The following is a 6,487-nucleotide window of genomic DNA, read 5'->3' as shown; positions in this document are numbered from 1 at the left end:
ATAGTAGACCATATAAATTATGTAAATTAGCTTAATTGGTCATCTTTAAGCTTCATAAGCATTTTGCTCCAATGCCATAATCATCTTTTTATGTTCAATGCTTACCGAAACAATACATATTGTGCACAGTATAGGTACTATATGCTACAACAACAGTAAGTTGTACAGTATGGAAGTAGGCTGTTCTATTCTGAATGTAGCTCAGGAGACTTTAGTAAAGAAAAATATGAGCCATTATAAGTCAGTGCGTGAAGTGAAGGAGACATTTCCCTTAAAAGATTCAATCATAACCATTTATTCATTCATGAACAAAAAATGTATGAATGGATGATTAAAAATACAAACACTTGTTCAAAGCAATCGTTTATTATATAGCAGATCAATTTGACTTTAATTCTGTCTTTTTTTTTTATTTCACATGAATTCAGTTCAGATGTGGGGTTAATCTATTCCCTCGAGAGTTCGATAAGAGGTTCACAGAGGTCATGGGAGTTGTTTACTTACAATACCAACCCTATAAAAGATAGAAATACAACTTTTAATATAAGCAAACACAACATTTTACATTGCATGAGTTTTTATTATAATTAGGTTATATTAAATCTATAATTAATCTACATTTATTTCAGTTTGATGATTAGGCATGATTAATACAGCCCCATGAAGTGTGTTTTACCGCTGCAGCACCCCCACTGGCCAGACGCTGTCTTGCAGCAGAACTTCTCAGATGGGCAGTAGACATTTCCTTCACAATGAACGGTCTCAGTCTCGGTCTGCCTTTCAAGAGCCTGTTCATTTCCATTCACAGGAATCATGTTATTAAACACATAACCAGAAGTTCAACTGCTAGAAACATCTCTAAATGGACCATTTACATTTTTACAGCTCAAATGTATATAGCATAATATAGTATAATTGAATGAACTAAAGCATATTTCTGCTTTTAAACCACCTAGAATTCATTGCCCCATTGTTTATTTTAACAAATGGATGGATAAACTCAAATGACTATTTATGATAATCGAGACAATAGAATGTGTTGGAACCCTCAAAATGTATATAATTGTTCCAAAAGTCATATCATATTCCTTTTTCATTGTTTGCAGCAAATGATGATTAGAAGTCATATGACATTGTCTGTAAAGATTGTCCAGGTCATTGTTACACGATAGGTTGGTTTACTACTAAAGTCATACACAGACTGACATACACTGTAAAAAAAAAATCAGGTCTCCAATTGAAAATTTCAATGTGATCAGTCACTAGAAAATGTTCAATTGGAGACCTGATTTTTTTTTACAGTGTACACTTCATATGACGCTCCATAAGGACTAAGACAGCACGTTGTTCCATCAGGACACACAGTAGCAGCATCACAGTAGAGCTGTCATGAGTAACATCACCACTGGAACCATCTGAACATATGACACGAAAATATGATGTGAAATAATATAATATGTCACTGCATTAAAAAAAAAAAAAATTAATGAACATTTTTTTGGAACATTTACCTTGTTCATAGGCTGGTCTCTTCTTTGTGGATCGTGTTTTGCTGCTGTCTGAGCTGTCCTGTGATGTTCTGACTGCATCTCTTATATACAGTACATACACACGGCTCTTCCCACTGTAAAAAAAAATATATAATAATTTCAATTCCTCCCTCCATTTGTTAAAATAAACAATGGGCCTGTCACGGGATCTATCAGAAATCATTCTAATATGCAGATTTTAGCCTCAAACAGCTCCTTGTATTTTTTCTCATCCGTTTTAAATAAAAATTTAAATTATAATTTAATTTTAATATTTTATTTACAAGTATAATGTTTGAGTTTTATTCAGCATGCTTCTGACCAAAACATGTTATATGATAATAGGAAATTTAGTGCTGCTAGTCCCAGACTAAAATGCATGTCTGAGCTGCATTGAAAGCAACTTGCACTGACATATCTTAAAATATATCAGCACCATTGTTTTGTCTCAAGATGAACACCAGTAGTGTTTTTTTTCTAAGGCACATTTGAAAAAAGTTACTTGAATGTCCTAATTTAACCAAGGCCTAATACTGGCTTAATCTAAGTCCTGTCTGTGAAACCAGGCCTTAAAGGGATAGTTCACCCAAAAATGAAAATTCTGTCATCACACTGTAAAAAAATATGTTTTGGAAAAATTGTGACAATTGATCATTACATATTGGCCCAATAAATGACTTCCAAATAATTATCCCCATGCAAAAAGATGCATTGTACTAATCATAGCTTAAGGTCTTAACTCAAAATTAAAATTGTATATTCACCGAACATATTTAATTGTACTCCGTCAATCTATGAAGTCGAAGTGAAAAATCTATGTTGGCTGAACAAGTCCTACATCCGAAAAACGGTATACGCATGCGCAAAATGCGCTTGAAAAAAACTTTTCGTGTGGAGATTTCAAATGCGGAGCGCGCGAACGGCAGCGGCAGCGTGAGCGGAGCCGAACCAGCCGGTGCTGAAGACCGAAACAGACATTCCCAAGAGAATAGAGAGATATTCATCTCACAAAGACGTTGGTGAGTATTTAGCACTGAAATTATTCTCCAGAGTTTTGCTTTATGACCCGGTATGAAGTTTAAAAGACATTTTGTAGAATCACGAGTTCATGCATTCATTGGTTTCATGCGTGTGTTCTCGTTTACTCTAAGGCTAGCCAATAGTTTTATTTTCCTCATGTCTTATATGTCTTAAATGATAGGTAATAAGTAAATTAAGTAATTTGTGTGATATATGCAGCATGCGACCGTTGAACACGGTGCCGGAGATTGCATTTGGCGTCGACCTCTTTCAGGGCTTAAGTTATTGCCTTTTAATATCAAACACGTCAAGCTCGATTTTCTTATTCATCCATTAATTCGTCTCATCCTCATTATATAATGAAGTAACTTCTGTTCTGTCATTTGCCAGATGTGATGCAGGGAAACTTTGCCATTAATGTTAGTTTTTATTTGCAGGTTTTTAGCTTGCAGTGCCGTGTTTCCTTCACCACTTTAAGACATCCTGTTATGCAGAAGACTTCTTGAATATTCAGAGTTTTCCTTATTGAAAATAAGGTATTTTCACCAAATATCCTGTGTTGGAATTTACTTGTTAATAAAGTAATGTGATAAAATGTCAACCCTGTTGTCTGTGTTCTGTATTTTGCCTAATATATTTATGTTTTTAGTCATTTTTGTCTTTTGGGACAGTGAGAAATAAACAATTGTTACTACAATTTAAAATATTCAATTGGACCAACCACAAAGTTTCACTGTAAAACATTTATCCAATTCAAAATTTTCTAGTGAGCGATCACATCTAAATTTTTTAGTTGGCCAAATTGAAAAATTTAGATGTGATCGGTCACTAGAAAATTTTAAATTGGAGAGGCCTGACATTTTTTACAGTGTTGGTAAATTTAATTTTTCCATTGGCTCAACATATTATTTCTAATTGAGCCCATGTTAACAGGCTGTTGCCACAATTGATCAAATTCAATTCACAGAAATTCAATTTGGCCAATTGAAAAATTTAGATGTGACCAGTCACTAGAAAATTTTGAGTTGGGAAGATTATACATTTTTTACAGTGCATGTACTCACCCTCAAGTTGTTCCAAACCTGTATGAGTTTCTTTGTTTTGCTGAACACAAAAGAAGATATTTGGAAGAATGTTTGTAACCAAGCAGATTATTAGATTACTAAGCAATTATTGACTACCATATAATTTTTTTCCCTACTATCCCACATGGAAAGAACCTATATAAACATATATGTTTTAATATAGGTTTTGATATAGGTTTTTAATATATGTGCCATATAAAAAATTGGCCGTTTTCCTATATTATATGTACATATATGCACATATATGTTCACCTATATGTGCACTTATATGTTCACCTATATGTTCACTTATATGTTCACGTATATGTTCACCTATATGTGCACTTATATGTTCACCTATATGTACACTTATATGTTCACCTATATGTGCACTTATATGTTCACCTATATGTGCACTTATATGTTCACTTATATGTGCACCTATATGTTCACTTATATGTGCACCTATATGTTCATCTATATGTTAGTAAAATTATTAAAATCTATAGCTGCTAGGCAACATAAATAAAAGCCCAAAATGTAGAAATTTACATTATTTATTTACTTAAGAACAATCAAATAGTACAAGAGCAAAAATATAGTACAGGAACAAAAATATAGTACAAGAACAAAAATAAGACAAAAAACTGAACAGAAAACAAAAACAAAAAAATGTCTCTTGTTGATCTTCTCAGCTCTGTGAGCTTCGAATTGCTAGATGTGCCTATCTGCCCTCGGCTGGCTGCCAGCCACTTCTTCAATGTAGCATCTAGAGGAGACAAAAATAATAAGACAATATAATAATAATAATAATAATAATATAGTGCCTTATCAGGAACCCTAAGTGCTTACAGTAAAGCTGCGATTGGACACATATTTTGGATAAAGGGCTGATCATAATAAAAAATGCGTCATGTAAACACGTCAATTGGACGATTCTGATTGGATTCTGCTAAATCTGAAATAAATTCTGATTGGAAACATCACCCCCTTTTCTGTTTTTTTTAGCGGCATCGTTCTTTCATATGCACATGTCCATCAGCCCTTGGAAGACTAGGTGGAGGTGTCGTAGATGTTAATGTAGTTGTTGACATAGATGGTTGTATCGCTGTAGATGTTGATGCAGATGGTAGCTCAAAGGGTGTCTCAAAGGTCCCAGTCAGCAGGTCATCCTCCTAAGACAATGCAATGCAAGTGTTAAACACTGAAACACGGTTAAACACAGCAGTCATTTTGACATGTCATCACATTATTTACTCTGACCACATCACCCTAGGCTCCTAAACTTACAACCTCACACCTACCTCAACTTGCGACAGGAGAGATTCAACTGTACAGTCCTGACTAGGGATGCGCGGTATACCGGTACTGGGAAAATACCGGTATATGTTTTATTTCAAACGGTACGATATCATGATTTTGCTCATTTCGGTATATGCTGCTGTTCCGAAGTTTACCGCTAGGTGGCAGCGCGCTACCCAAAATGACGTGAAACCGGCAAATGTGGCAACAGAACAAGTTGAATACAGCAGTTGAATCTCACTCAACACGCACAAAACTCATTAATAAAGACAGGAGTAGACGTGAAATTTGGAATTACTTTGCTTATAAAACTGCTGAAGAACCATCAAACCTTGCCAAGCATCTGCCACTTAATTCCTGACTTGTAAGAGATCGACAGGTGAGTGCATAAATCAAACGATCTAATTCAGACATTTATTTTCTTTCAACACTGATCAACACTCATAGATAAGATCGTATCGTTTAAATATAAAGAAATCTCCACCGTTCGTTTCAACCAGTGACGTTTAGACCTCATAATATTTGCACGCATACTATTGCACTATTTACATCCGCGAAATACATAACCAACTGTGTTTATGTGACTACTCACTAAAGGTTGAAATTTTTGACATAATTTTGTGTGTATTTGACTAAGGAAAAACAACTTAATTTGGAATGCGCGAGCTCTTTAGGCTTGTCTGTTTGTTGTTGGTATGAGCGCAAAGAAAACTCTCTCTTAGCTCCCATACCATGTATTACGAAATGATATAAAATCGCTCGCATGTTCAAATCAAGCCTGTAGTGCTCCAGTCAGAAATTGAAGCTTCTGCGCCTCGATCGCCCCCCGGTGGCCGGTCCCAGTATAGCTCCTAAACCCCACCCCTCCATGTATTTGAATGGGCGCGAGACACACTAAACAATTTAATTAAATTTCAAATAATTGTTTCCTAAAGATGGTTTCTGTCATTTTAGGCAGTTTTTATTACAATAATTTCATTTCAAGTGTTCGTTTTTTAAATAAGTTTAGTTTTAGTGAGTTATTTGATGCTATAAAAACGGGGGTTGTGACGTCATGATTGACAGCTGAGATTGACGGCTTCTCTGAGTGAAGTTGTCACTGAAGCACTAACGGACTTTTTCGGGATTTTTGGGAGGAGATTGGAGCTTTAGCTTTAATTTCTACACTTCCATAACTGTTTATTTCACACCAACATAATGAATTGTTCTGCATCTGCGAGAGTGTGGGCGGGCTTTTGATAATCGCGCCTCTACTTCCTGTTCTCTACTGCGCAACTCCGGTCCCGAGATCGCTACTGCGCAGACTCGGTCCCAAGATGTCAACGCCGTGAGCGGGCCTATGAAAGCTTCAACTTTGGCCAGCGGAAGTCAATGAAGTCGCGTCGTCCATATTTTTTTACGGTCTATGGTTCAAATTGGCGAGGTTTAAAAAGACGTGGGCAGTGATTTCCGTCAGCTGTCCTGAAACAAAAGCGAAAGTGTTGAATCTGAGCACGCAGATTGCTTTTATAGTAGAGGTGCGATGTCTTTTGAAGCCAGAAGCAGTTTGCTCATTTTGAGAGAATGGAGACG

This window comes from Gobio gobio (assembly GCF_949357685.1).
Source record: "Gobio gobio genome assembly, chromosome: 11".
In the NCBI taxonomy this organism is placed as follows: domain Eukaryota; kingdom Metazoa; phylum Chordata; class Actinopteri; order Cypriniformes; family Gobionidae; genus Gobio; species Gobio gobio.
This window is presented reverse-complemented; position numbering follows the sequence as displayed.